General features: G+C 48.1%; 1 protein-coding gene across 2 annotated transcripts in view; it reads left to right on the plus strand.

The window, feature by feature from the left end:
* The first annotated feature begins 5,050 nt into the window (after positions 1 to 5,050).
* Positions 5,051 to 14,783, plus strand: part of LOC118232160 (plexin-B2-like) — a 107,902-nt gene continuing 98,169 nt past the window's right edge. The window contains exon 1 of one of the 2 annotated variants that reach the window (XM_035426824.1): positions 5,051 to 5,455. The gene's annotated coding sequence lies outside the window, so the exon portion shown is untranslated. Of the gene's footprint in view, positions 5,456 to 13,322; positions 13,801 to 14,783 lie in introns of those variants that run through there. The other variant, XM_035426825.1, reaches the window with a different exon arrangement.

Genomic DNA, 14,783 nt, shown 5'->3' on the forward strand with positions numbered 1-14,783 from the left:
ACCTCACTGCCCGCATCGGATGTTTTCTTCAAATCTGACAGCGTTGGTTGACAGTCTACACAATAAAAATTTTTTTTTTTATTTTTTTTTTACAAATGGCCAGATCAGACGTGTGTGTTTAAACAAGCTCTGTCTGTCTTATTTCTGTCATGACATTGTCAACACTTTATCGCAAGGAGACAGGAGAAAAGCACTCAAGACACAAGTCGTGTGGCCAGCTGTTGGATTTGTATTGGATTTTGGACCATGTACGAATGGTCAAAATCAGAAGGGAAAATATACAATTCCTTGGGATTATTTGGTTTTTCAACTTTAAGAAAAAGATTAGATACTTTGCAGATATGTGTGGGGAAAAAATTGATTTGGGTCAACTGTCTGTACGAAGTCTATATCAGTCTAATGTGTACTAATGTTACATGATGTCTGTGTTGTCATGATGTCACTATACCTTGTGATGATTATAAAATCCATATAACCTCTATAATATCCACATTTTGCTTTTATACTTGACAAATTAAAATTATTTAAAGATCATGAAACACATTGTGTGAAGTCCAATCTAAATTATCTCATTTTTCAAGGTCATGGAAAAAGTGACTACCTGTACTACATTTCCACAACAGCAGAGGGCACTCTACATACATATTGCCAGCCAGTTGACCACACTGGGCTTGTTAGCTTTTCATGACCTCTTGTAAACGTGAAGAAAAAACACTCAGATCCCTTGACAAAACTAAAGCAACAGAATTATTTGCCAATAGACAAAACCCACAATTTTCAAAGGACGTGGAGTGTTTTCAGATTTTGAAACAGTATCTATATTCATTGCATTACAATCACTTAGCAGGACAAGATTGCTTTTTAAAATAATAAGTTTCCATTTTCTGAAATTGTGTGGGGATTGAGGATGGTATGTTTTCATTGTGAGGGGATTACCAATAGAGACAACCATGGGGATTTAAAGTGAAATATTAAAATGGATAATTGTGTGTTTGTTTTTGAATTTGAATGTTGGTCAAGAGACTCTTTGAAAAGGAAGACTGCGCGCCAAAGTCTATTATAAAAATAAATCATTTCTGTTTTTTTTCTCTCCTCTGATTCCGCTCTCTTTAATTCAGTCAGAAGCAGATATTTTTCTGCAGGAACATGCCTTTGAGACCAAAGCAATTTCTCCAGCGCTATTAGAGTTCTCACTGTAATGCCTCCGAATTACTCAGCAGGGCTGGCAGACAGTTCAAACACAATTGGACTATTTCATTCTGTACAGGCTCTCCCCCTTTGGGTCTCACATCGGTCTCTGGGATGGTCTCTCTTTCCTGTTGGGTCTCACATCGGTCTCTGGGATGGTCTCTCTTTCCTGTTGGGTCTCACATCGGTCTCTGGGATGGTCTCTCTTTCCTGTTGGGTCTCACATTGATATCTGGGATGGTCTCTCTTTCCTGTTGGGTCTCACATCGGTCTCTGGGATGGTCTCTCTTTCCTGTTGGGTCTCACATTGATATCTGGGATGGTCTCTCTTTCCTGTTGGGTCTCACATCGGTCTCTGGGATGGTCTCTCTTTCCTGTTGGGTCTCACATCGGTCTCTGGGATGGTCTCTCTTTCCTGTTGGGTCTCACATTGATATCTGGGATGGTCTCTCTTTCCTGTTGGGTATCACATCGGTCTCTGGGATGGTCTCTCTTTCCTGTTGGGTCTCACATCGGTCTCTGGGATGGTCTCTCTTTCCTGTTGGGTCTCACATTGATATCTGGGATGGTCTCTCTTTCCTGTTGGGTCTCACATCGGTCTCTGGGATGGTCTCTCTTTCCTGTTGGGTCTCACATTGATATCTGGGATGGTCTCTCTTTCCTGTTGGGTCTCACATCGGTCTCTGGGATGGTCTCTCTTTCCTGTTGGGTCTCACATCGGTCTCTGGGATGGTCTCTCTTTCCTGTTGGGTCTCACATTGATATCTGGGATGGTCTCTCTTTCCTGTTGGGTATCACATCGGTCTCTGGGATGGTCTCTTTCCTGTTGGGTCTCACATTGATGTCTGGGCTGGGCTTTCATTTCCTCTGGCTGTTGTTGAGCCTCTTGGTTGAGGGGGCTTACCTACTTTTGTCTTCATCCCTTCTCTCTTTCTCATTCTCTCTTCCCCTTTCATTTGCTCTTTTCTCTCTCCCCTCTGATTCATTCTCGTTCATGTGCTTTCTCCCTCGCGCTTTCATTCTCTACCTCTTGCTCTTTCACTGTCTTTCATTCCTTCTACCTCCTCTCATTTTCTCCCTCTCTTTCTGTCTCCCTGTATGGAATAGTGTGATAGATTGTAACAATTTAATGTATATGACTAAGCATTCTCTCTCTCTCTCTCTCTCTCTCTCTCTCTCTCTCTCTCTCTTTCATGATTCATACAGGTCATTTATTTCTATGTGTCTTGGGTAGTTTACTTGTTTGTAGGTGATATGGTTTATTAAAGGATGCCAAAAGACAAAGTATCCCTCTCTCTCAAATTCAAGTTGCCTTATTGGCATGAAATACAGTTGTAATTATTTCCAAAGCATACATATAAAATGTAAAATAATAATACAATTCATTTACTAATAATATTTTATTATTATAATAATAATAATAATAATAATAATAATAATAACAACGATAGATGTAACATTATATAACAATAACAGCAACAACAGCAGCAAGAGTGAATCAATAAATAGGTACATGGTTATGTTTGGGGTGGTTGGTCTCTCTCTGTCTCTCTCTCTCTCTCTGTTCTCTGTGCGCCACATTCCTTGTGGTGTCAGCAGCGTCAGTCCTGCGAGAATCGGCGCTGCCCCGCTGCCCCGCGCCCCCCATCCCGGTGGCCCCACGTGGGTTAACAGCACAGTCTGACACCGGTCTGACTCTGCATACTCATAGAGCACTCAGCCAGCGCGCGCTGGCTCGGAAAAGCATAATGCCGGCTAAGCTCCGGTATGCACTGGATCAGTGCGAGTGCTAGGCTGGTGCAGGCAGCCTGACGCGGGCGATACGAGTGACCTGGTTTCAGCTCGGCACGCTCGGGCTTGCCAGACTCCTCCCCCTGTCGGAACCAGCCGCTCCACAGACTCTCGTGGGGGACGTAGCTCAATTCCCACAAATTTATTATTAGATGACTTCCGCTGTTTACTTGTGCAAATACATAAATGGTGACGTAATATGTATATGTTGGACCCCATAGAGATTCTGTGTCTTGATTGGCCTGCCTGCCTGGTTAGGATACATAAAGATTAAATGAAATAAAGTATTGTCAAAAAAACTATCAAAAATGAATTGAACTATTCTCTTTCGTATGAAGCAGCCGGGTTAAATGGTTAAAAGAGTTTGGTCTTATGACCCAAAGGGATGGAAGCATATTCCAAAAACAAAAATGGAATCTTTGCTCAAATAAGTCAATTTTCAATTACATTAACTTTTGTCTTTGTTAAAAAGACCAGGTTAAATGCCAGAGGACAAAAACCAATGCCAGAAAAAGGGAAATTGAATTGAAAAAAGCCTGGAGTAATGATCAATGATGGGGACAAAATCTGTGCTGTACCAAATCCAGACATTCAGGATCAAAGTTCAAATTTTCCAGGCAACACCTCAGGACAACCCATGAGGACTGCAGTGCAGACACACTCAGCGCTCAGAATATGAGAAAAAAAATATGGAGGTCAAAGGGAAATGAAAAAAAAAATGAACTCATTTCTCACTTTCATTAAATGTCTCTTAGCCAGCTAATTGTGTTTATAATGTGCTCGCTCTTGCCTAACCTCCTGACAATCTGTTTCCTAAACAAAGATTTTGTTAGTGCCGTCAGCTTTCTCATTTCGGTCGTCCTGACAGGGAGCGACTGTAATTACACCGTGAACCTCTGGGCCAATTTAGAGCTGGGAATAGTTTCAAAAATGCACCCGATTTTGGGTTACACGACGAAGAGACAGATGTGTAGTACCCAGCCCGGAGTTTAAACGGTTACTAGAGATTTCTCTGGCATTTGACAGGGAGTAAGCTGTCCATTCAACCGGCTGACATAAACTGCAATGTGCGCAAATTAAGCTATTAAGCAATGCTGGCAGATCTTCATATTTATTTTAAAACCAGTTATAATAAAATAGACACATAATACACAATAACAAACATATTTTATTCATAAGCACGGGTACAAATATGAAGTTAATGTGTTTATCATTAAAAGACGATTCACAATATTGACGTATTACCCTGATTAGTCCACCATTGTGGTATTTAAAACATTTGAAACCACAAATTTGTCTCCTGCACGTTGGAGTGCAAAAAATATGTATTGTTTCCAGAATAACATCTTCCAGCACCATAGGAAATTACAAAACTTCCAAAATGTTGAACCACCCAGGGTCTTGTGTTTGAGGTGAAAGACTTGCTTTATATATTCATTTCACATATTTCACCTCAATTCCCTTGCAGCTGTAGACTAATATAACGGTTGCGCTTGGCTCCACAGTTACTGTGTAATATCTTCAGAGCAAGTCGTGCCCTCCACCATATGGCAGTGATTATTGTGTCATCTTTGAACACAAGGTTACCATTATTTCCACACGTTGCATCATAACAGTCGGGTAATTGCAGATCTGTGAATGACCCAGGTATTTAGAAGTGTGCGCTGTATACAATGTACAGTATCTGACCCCTATACTAATAATAAAAAAAGGTTAAAGAAAACATACTGCCTGCACCAAATTATCGGTATAGGTTTTCCGGTAAATTAAACGTCCCTAATCTTCCCCTCGACACTAATCTGCAGGGGATTAAAATGGAATCACCGCGATTTACATGAAACAAGCAACGAGGAGAAAATAAATTTGCTCTTATCGAAGATATTATTGGGACATTCCCATTTGTCATTAATTTGGGGGAGGACAGTGAGGTCGTTGGTTGTTCTCTTGTGTTTTCCTAGTGTTTCGTTTTTTCCCTGCCTTCGCGTAAACTGATCCACTCAGAAATTGTTTTTTTTTTTTTGTACAGAGGGGGTGGGGAGTAGGCAACTGCACGCTCGCTGTTCTTACGGTCGGGCTCTCGCTCACTCTCTCCCTTGTAGTCTTTTTTTTCGATTTCCTGTTTCAGATGTCGGTCGGAGCGGATGTGAACGGATCTCACAGGTGTGTCTCCAACAGAAACGCATGTTGAAGCAAAGCACACCTGGCCTCATCATGTGACCTGCTACCTGGGCGTGGAGAACATCTTCTGTTTTTTGTTGGATTCTTTCATTTAACCCGTGTCCTTGTTCCTAGGATTGAGACCGGGCTCAGCGCTCACAGGGAATGGTGTTGTACGTTAGCGAGGCTCTCTGTGATTTCGCGAAGAGTAAGATGTGAACTTTTTCCCCCAGCATGGTGTATCGGGTTTTATTTTTGTTTTTTTAAAGGGGGAAAACAAATCTGGACCGCATCAGTTTAGTCAATCACTGCTTTGAAGGTAAGTTGAATAATAATTTTCACTCCTTAACACAATAGCCTGTCCAAACGTGATGTTTCTGTTCGGCTGAAAAATAAATACACATTGATTTGAAAACACCAATGACTGCACCAGGTGTAGCTAAACAGCACTGTAACTATTTTTGTGAAGAGTAAACGTAATCTACCTAGCTACAGTAAGCACGGGCTACCGCCGCCTGCTTCCAGGCTGTAGGCTACTGCGATACGGTGCAGCTCAAGGGATGCGGGCTCGCCTGTGTTACGCTGTGGCACTTCTCACGAAACTTTGAGCTTTATAAGAACGTAGATGCCTGTGTATGCTAATGTGTATGTATTAATAGTCGATCGAAGGTCCGATTTGGTTTTTAGCCTCCAGAAATTAGAACATGAGGTGGTAGGTATAGGCTGACGCTTTCGCTATAACCGTTATGTTCTGACAATGTATTTAGCCGGAGAGCAATTGAATGCACTGATTCTAGCATGTACACGAAGTGTTGCGTGTTTACACTGGATTACTATGGCAAATAGCACAATTGCTGTTCTTGGTAATCGAAGCGTAAACATAATTGTAGAAAAGCCCTATCTGTTGATACAGAGTAGTTGTCGGGCGTATACTAAAGTCCACGATTCATTTTTCGAGCAAAACAGAATAATTTTGCATGTTGCACTCTGCAACATGAACTGGGACACTTGTGTGTAGCATACAGTGTTTGCATCGATCATCTTTTGCATTGTTTTCTTGTGAATAGGATAAGCGACCGGTAGTTGTAGCCTCAGCACTGTCTTTGGCTATTCTGCCTGGAGTGTATAAAGTGTTTGTATTTTTCCACTGGATGTTATGTAGCCTGAACTGTGCTGTGTGGACACCGTGTAATTGTAAATGGCTCTCTGGTACCATGGGTTTAATGACAAGTGAATCACAGTGCTCGCACTGAAGGGCGCGTATGCTACAGTATGTAAATTTGATCGCATTTCTTATAACGGTGTGGTGCGAATAAAGAATCCAACCGGCATAGTGCGGAGACCAAACTCTTGGCTTTATCATTCAGAACAGATGACTTTTGCTTCAGAGTGTCCGTGAAGTTTCATAAAACCACAGAGAGAGATAGAGACTGCATATCTGTTTTTTGTTTTGTGGCTACTGTTGAGCAGTTTCACGGGTTTGTTGGTATTCACGAAAAAATGGGAACAGTGGCTTTATTCATGCGAGTCCAGAATCTCTTGATCTGCCTTGTCAATCCGTACCGGGCTGTCCCGGCATCGGCCCAAAACGGGCAATTGTACAGCCTTGTCTTCCTTTAGAACTGTTTTTAGCACCCCCATCTTCACTCCCCAGATGCAAACATGCTGTAAATGAGACGCTGAGACGCTGCATCCGGGAGAGAGGATAATCCTCATTAAATAACAAACGATTCTCCTGCCGGCGGTGCCAGCGCGTGGGATTAAAGAATAGCCTGTCCCCGTTTGGTGGGCACGAGCGGGGTTGGTGGGTGGCTGGGCGGGTGTGCCCCCCGACTCCCCGACCAAAACACCCCCTAAGCTTGAACTGGGCCACGTGCCCGAGTAAGAGCCATCTGTTCACCGGGCATTCACGGGAGGCAACTTAAAACGGTCGTCTCTCGGTACGGCAATATGCCACTCTCTCTCGCTCTCTCGCTCTCTCTCATAGGCGCGGTTTTCCTGATTTCTTATCAACGTATTAAACATTTAAAAATATAATTCTACTTATTGTAAACACACGAGAAATGACACCTTGGATATTTCATACGTGCGTTTTTCTGTTTTTTTATTTTTATTTATAAGAGGATATTTCCGCCTCACTGAAAATGCCATAATGTCTAAGCCGAGTAATAAACCCTTTAATGTTTCTGGGGTTAGCCCTGTGTTATTCGAGTGCACGTGCTTGGGCTCTAGCAGCGGTATGAATGGAAGAGGACAAAGCTCTTATTATCTTTCAATTACAACGTGCACAGCCCGGCAGTCTTTCAGCCCCAGACTTCCTGCTGTAACACGCCCCCGGGCAAAGTTTGTTTCTGAAAATGAAACTGCAAACTATCCTGGAAAGTTCTGGATTGCAAGAACTCTGGAACTTCCTTCTGGGCTTCATCAGGCTTTCGTTTCCGTTCTGCTTCCCCCCCCTTTTTCGCTCCCTCCCCAGCACCCACCACGTCACAGGCTTCATCGCAGTCCGTTCCTGTCGCTTGTAAAGAAGATAAGGATGCGGAGACTTGTGGAATGTACGTAGTTGGAACTTGTCCAGGCATTCATCGTTAAAAAGGAATTCCTGCGTTGAGCTCACAGCTCCTCGGGTTTCTCCGGTGGTTTTGACACAGGGATAAGCATGCCTCCCGCCTAGGAGGAGTTTTAAAGTGAGATGCAGCTTGAGTTCGCTCAGATGAGATGTTAAATCAAGGTCCTGACTCAGTAATCGCCATGGATCCTGTGGCACTTTTTTTTTGAAAGAGCAGTGGTGTTGACCCAAGTGTCCAGGTCAAATTCTCTCAAAAATTGCCTCTCCACTTCTGACCATCCAATCGTCCCCCCCCCCTACTACATTTGATTGGCTACACAATCCCCAACATTCCCTGCTAGCCACTTTGATTCCCCAGGCCCTTACTGCAAGAGAATTGCTTTCTCAGATGACCTATACCTGGTTAAATAAAGGAAAAATAAGAGTCCTTGCGTGTTGACATCTGAGTGTTCTACATTAGTCTCTTTTTTATTATTATTATTTTTAACCCTTTGACGCACACGTTTTTCGGAATGCTTTTTCAACATTCCATGTCAGTGTTCTAGAACTCCGTTGATTGTTACAGCAGCATTAGAATGTTCCGTTACAAACATTCTAGTCACATGTTTGTGATATTGCACCTTAAAGGGTTAAGAGCGGCCCTGCAGAATGGCATTGTTCTTTCTCCACACTCGAGGAAGTCCCCGCTCATTCCTCCGTCTACTGCTCCCCACAGCAGGGGAGCCTGTCTTTGTGTGAGCCGGGGGGGGTGACCAGTTGTGGTTTTCAGCATAAAGGTGGTTTGGGGGAGGGGTGCTAAAGTAAGGGTTACTGAAAGGGCTCCCGTTCTGCTCCTGGTTGGGGGGGGGGGGGGGGGCGCTGAGGGCTGGGAATGTGCCGGGCTGCCCCCAGATGCAACATGTGACCTGGTTTTTTCGGGAAGCGTGAGTCAGTGCTCGTGAGATCACGTGCGTCATGGCGGCGGTGCTGGAGCGGGTAATTCGCCTTGGTCCCCCCCCCCCCCCCCCCCCCCCACCAGGGCTTTTGTACTCCGATGCTTCGCTGGCAGTAACTGGGAAAACGGATACCTTCTGCTCCGGTTTTCCCAGGAATCTCAGACTCTGGCCCCGAGGGGCCGTCGCGTCCGCTGGTTTTGAGCGCGTTGCGGTCCACCGGGCATCGCCGTCCACGCGCCTCGTTTCTGAAGGCCCCGATTGGCTGCCGACGGAATGGAAAGCGCTACAGAAGCCGCCGGAGCCGCCGGAGTCTGCCATCCGTGCCTCGCCCCGCCCTGGCTGCGAGAGCTTCTCTCCGCGCCGCGGCTCCCTCCCGCCTCCCCGAGCTCGTATGCGAGCGCTAACGAAGCCGCGGGGGGGCGGGGGGGCGGGGGGGCGGCGGCGCGGCTGAGAGGTGAGATCACATTCATTCTCACGGCCTCTAACGAGCAGATGTGGAAGCCTGCCGAACCACGGGGGTGGATCCCACCGGAGTATCACCTACACCGCCCCCACCCGCCTACCCACAACCCCCCAACCCCCCAACCCTGTATCACCCATACGCCCTGTACTACTCCACCCCCTTTCAACTGTGTATCACCCGTACCCCCCACCTTCCCACAACCCCGTCCCACTCCACCCCCCAACCCCATATCACCTGTACCCCCTGTACTCCTCCCCCCCCCCCCCCAACTCTGTATCAGCCGCACCACCCCCAGCCCCCATATCACTCCACCACGACTCTGTTTTCACACTCCAGAGCAGGCTTCTGTTAAAGGACCCCCCCCTCTGGCCCCCGGCCCTTCTCCACCCCCAACCAATGGGGTGAGAGATCCACCATCTCCATGGTAAAAAAAAAAAAAAAAACAACATGAGGAAATGGTGACCAAGCCGGCGTACCCAGGGTGCGAGGAACGCGAAAAAACCGTCGCCGGCGTTCTGTCGCCGTCTCCGACGCTTTCGAGCCCTCCGCCCCTTGGCGCTGCCCGTGCTGCCCGCGCTCCGTGCCGCGCCCCTTTCCCTCTGTGCCATCTGGAGCCGACGCGCGGTGCACAACCGCAAAGAAAAATAAATTTATTTGGGCTTTTTTTTTTTTTTTTGTTCTCTCCCCCGGATCAGGAGAAAAACAGAATTTATTTTTAAAGCTCTAGCTTGGCTTTGCGTGCGATGGTGGGGAGAGAGCTGTTAGAGGCCCCGGTAATGCCAGTCAAGCGCTGCCTATTTAAACGGTTCCTCCTCGCGCGGCGTCGGCGGGGGGGCGTTCAGCGAGCGACGGAGGGCCGCCGCTCTTTCGCGAGCGCTGATGCTACGCGGCGCTGCGGCTCGCCCTCGCTCCGCGGAATGAAGTAAACGCGCTTTGGCGGAGATCGAGAGGCGGTTAATTTGCGGCTTTTTCAGAAACTCTGAAGATTCAGCCGCTGAAGCCGTCTGGAGGAGCGGGGCGATTGAAAACACGACCAGGTATCCCAGGATGCCTCTGAGGCACTGGAGTCCTGTTGGGATTTTCTTCTTCTCTTTTTTTTTTTTTTTTTTAATGAATTTATTTTCGAAGCGAGCCTTCGAGCCTTTTCTCCATTTTGGTAGCTGTGCGAAAGCCGCGTTCAGCCACCTGAGAATACGGCTCATCGCGCAGATGGCAAAATTCCGACGTTATTTGTCGAACGGATCCGTTTTGTCGCGGCAGAATTATTTCTAATGGGTCTTTTCGGCAGTGGTGCTGGTAATTCAGTGATTCACTGCTTCCCGCTAACTGCTTCCTGCTAGCTGCTCGGTGTCAGCGGTTCGTTGGGAAGGCCCCCCCTGTGCGTGCGTGTGGTTTCTTTGTGTGTGTGTTTTGGGTTATTAATTTGCCACTGGAATTGGGCCCTAGCCAGGCCTTGGGGGGGTGAGCTTCGGGGGGGGGGGGGGGGGGGGGGTTGGGTTGGGTGAGGTCTGACAGATGCAGGAGGGCTTGTCGCTATGGCAACAGGTGGAGATGAAGGTCACTGGCACCAGTAGCATGAGGGGGCCAAAATAAGGGGCCATTGTGGGTGGGGGTGGGTGCAGGGGGGGGGGTGGTGAAGGTGAATAACAGACTACAAAAACCCATTGGGCACCTTTCTAGATTCTTCTTTGAGGAACATTCTTCATTTTACAAATGATTTGGAGACCTTCATGTCTGTGTGCCTGTACATGTGTGAGCATATGTAAGAGCATACATGAATTTAAGTGTATGTGTGTACCCATTTTGTTTTCCTGTGTGTGCGTGTTTGTAGAGGTGTGCATGTATCGGCACATACCTGTATTTGAGAGTACATGTCTGCATTTCCGTGTGTGCTTGTGTGTGTGTGTATGTGTCTGTGTTCATATGTGTTTTGCGTGTGTATGTGCGTCTGTGCGAGTATTTGTGTGTGTCTGTGCGTGTATGCAAACCGCAGAATGAATGAATTCATGAGCTGGAGGTCAGTTGGAAAGGCAGATGAAGAGATAAGAGCGAATATCTGCCGTCGGAACGTCTTGATTTATGGCTTTCCTCATAATGTACCAGAGCAGCAGCAACAGCATCGCCGCCACCTCAGACGTTTTCGCGGGATAGCGCCGGCGTTAACTCCCTGCCAAACGCCGCCGGGGCGCGAGAACACCTTTCCCCCGGCGTCTGCCCGGTCGCCGGCGTCTAATTAAGGCTCGGAGAGCCGTTACCGGGCCGACGTCGCTCGGTTCCCGTGCGCTCGGAGACGTCGTTCCCAAGCGAGCTCGGCATTCCAGAGGCCGCGGCACGCTCCGGTCCGGGGCCTTGTTTTCCTTTGACGGGGGGGAATGGCTTTTCTCACGGAAAGGCCGGATCAAAAGGTTTGTGGGGGTCAGGCCCTGTCGCGTCCCCAGTGAGTATGTAAAAAAAAATAATGTAAGGAATGAGAGGGAGAAGTGGGGGGCGAAGGAGTGAGAGAGAGAGAAGGGGGGAGGAGTAAGAAAGATAAGGAGGAGAAGGAGAGGGAGAGAAAGGTGGAGAATGAGTGAGAGAGAGAGAGAGAAAAGGGGGAAATGGAGAGGGAGAGAGAGAGAGAAGGGAGGAGAAGGAGTGAGTCAGAGAACGGGGGAGGAGTAAGAAAGATAAGGAGGAGAAGGAGAGGGAGAGAAAGGGAGAGAATGAGTGAGAGAGAAGGGGGGAAAAGGGGAGAGAGAGAGAGGCGGGGAGAACGTGTGAGAAAGAGAGGGGGTAGGAGTGAGAGAGAGAGAGAGAGAAGGGGGGAGGAGTAAGAAAGATAAGGAGGAGAAGGAGAGGGAGAGAAAGGGAGAGAATGAGTGAGAGAGAAGGGGGGAAAAGGGGAGAGCGAGAGAAGCGGGGAGAAGGTGTGAGAAAGAGAAGGGGTAGGAGTGAGAGAGAGAGAGAGAGAAGGGGGGAGAAGTTGTGATAAAAACGGTGTGAGAGAGAAGTTGCAGAGCGAGAGCGAAAGCGAGAGAGAGAGACGCGAGTGATTATTTTGCCGGCCGGCAGGAAGGAGTCGTCTCCGTGGTGACGGACAGGCCGGGCTTTCCATGGGAGCCTCGCTCCTCTGTGGAATGTCAGCGATGCCCATTAACACGGCGGCTGTGGAGCGGGCCGGGGACGCCCCCCCTCCCTCTGCTGTCAGCACCCTCCCCTGAGCTACGCTTTTATGTCCCAACGCCCACGTTCACGTTCGACTTCTTATTATTGTTTCCTATTTGTTCGTTTGTCAAGTGCTTTTAACACTTTTTTTAAAAGCACTATATAGCTAAAATTATCGTCCGTCGTCTTTTTAGCGAAGCCCAAGGCTTGAAATAAAAAATGTGACGAGCTGCCATTAGGCTGCTTGTGATTTCTGATGCCGAGAACAAAATGGCCTTTTTATTGGTTCAGGCTAGGCTGTGATTGACAGGCTGGGTTTTCCATGGGTTTTCCATGTCGTAGCCTCACCCGTGGGGGGCGTGGGGGTGGGGGGGGGCGTTCATGAAAGCTCAGTCTCCCATCGGCAGTGTAAACCCTCCTACTGGAGCTCGCTAAGGTACCTTAGCCGGGGTTTGTTATTCCGCTCTACGCAGACGCTAACGCTAACGGGGGAGGTGTAACGGCTGCAGCCAGCGAGACGGGAGCGAAGTCAGGCACTCGTCCCTAATGAGTCACCCGGCAAGCCGCTCCTGCTCTCCCGCCGCTGCTGCTCCCCCGCCGCTTATCGCCAGCTTCTGTAAACACCGTCTGAGGTTCGCGTGTCCGCGCGCAGGCTTGTTTTCCTACGCTCGCGTCTGCGTACGCGATAAGCGACCCCCATCGATACCCCCCCGCCCCCCGCCCCCCGGTACAATGGCCTTCATTTGCAGGCCGCTGGCTCAGCGCCTGGATTTCTTCCCCCATCTCTTTAAAGTTTGATTTCGGCACGGGCCGTCGCCCCTGTGCCTGGGTTTCTCAATCTCAGCCAAGCCCGTTCGTTTCCCAGAATTCCCGCCGTTTACATCGACGTCAAATAAAGGCGGGCGCCTTTAATCTAAACCAAATGCCGCGCCGCTCTCTTTTTTTCCCTCCCCCTCCTTTTTATAAAAAAAAGGAATGACATCACTTTGACCCGCGTTCCTAACAGGCACAACGAGCGTGTATTTATGTGAGCGAAGCGGAGCGGGCGGCTGTGCTGTTGGTCGTCCCTGCTTTGTAGTTCATTTCTTTTTTCTTTCGTTCGCCCGCTGGCTGAATCGCGGCATTGATCTCTGAGCCGCGCAGACCTTTAATTACAGTGATTAGCTGGAGAAGAGCTGCCGCCGGGGTCAGGGAACTTTATTACGGGAGTCTTGTCGCACACACACACACGGCCCTCTCGAAAAGAAAAAAAACCCACCATATGCCCCGGCAGCCACAATGTTTACAGCGAACGGGTTGCCAAATTGGACCTCCGAATTGCAGCACTTTCCAATTTTTTTTTCCCTTTTTCCCCGTGTCCTTTTTGGACCGGGAGTTAAAAAGAGACAAGCTGCTCAGTCTGGTCGTTTTTTCTGGCTGAAGAGCAGCAGAGCTGCAGTGTGCCTGGTCGCTGGGCTCACTATCTTGTTGACTGATTAAAAGTAAATACGACGTGAAGAAGAAAATAAGCGAGCTCTTGTGTTTGTGACTCAAAAGGTTCCAGTGAGATTTGGGTAAGTGCAGTTTGGCAGCCTCCTCTGGCTGTTCGGTCCTTTGGATCGCTGCTGTTCTCTGGGTGCTGTTTGAACCGGGCCTAATTGACAGTGCTGTAGATTATGTGTGTTCTGTGAGTGCCTTTTGGACCGGGTCTAATGACAGCCCTGTAGATAACCGTTGTTTCTGTGAGTGCTTTCTGGTCCCAAATCTAATGACTGTCCTGTAGCTTACCTGTGTTCTGTGAGTGCTTTTTTTACCGGTCTAATGACAGTGCTGTAGATTGCCTGTGTTCTGTGAGTGCTTTTTGAACCAGGTCTAATGACAGTCCTTCAGATTACCTCTGTTCTGTGAGTGCTTTCTGGACCAGGTCTACTGACGGTTCTGTAGATAACCTTTGTTTCTGTGAGTGCTTTCTGGACCAAATCTAATGACAGTGCTGTAGATTACCTGTGTTCTGTGAGTGCTTTCTGGTCCGGGTCTAATGACAGTCCTGTAGATAACCTTTGTTTCTGTGAGTGCTTTCTGAACCAGGTCTACTGACAGTCCTGTAGCTTACCTGTGTTCTGTGAGTGCTTTCTGGTCCGGGTCCAATGACAGTCCTCCTCCCCGTGTGTCACGGTTTGTGTCTGGCCAGAGAACGGCTGCTCCACGCAGTTTCGCTTCCTCATCCGACGTCTGCATTTCGCACGCGACGTGGTTTCACAGATAATTAGTCACACGGGAACGCGCTACCCTTCACAGGGCTGGAGAATCGCTAGGTCGGGGTTAAAGGGCGCGTTTGGCGTGTGGTGTGGTGCAGCTGCGTGGAGGTGAGGAATGTGATGTTTTTGTGTTGTCCTTGACAGTTTTTTTTTTTGCTTTCGAGGCTCAAAAAACTAAACAAAACCGCAAAGTGATATCGAAGTGCGACACATGCCGGAAAGTTCCGGCTAAACGCTCGGCCGTTGGGCAGCGCTCCGGGTCCTCGGCGTTGTCGCGGCGACGGGAAATTGCTCAAGCG

This window comes from Anguilla anguilla, chromosome 7 (assembly GCF_013347855.1).
Source record: "Anguilla anguilla isolate fAngAng1 chromosome 7, fAngAng1.pri, whole genome shotgun sequence".
Taxonomy (NCBI): Eukaryota; Metazoa; Chordata; class Actinopteri; order Anguilliformes; family Anguillidae; genus Anguilla; species Anguilla anguilla.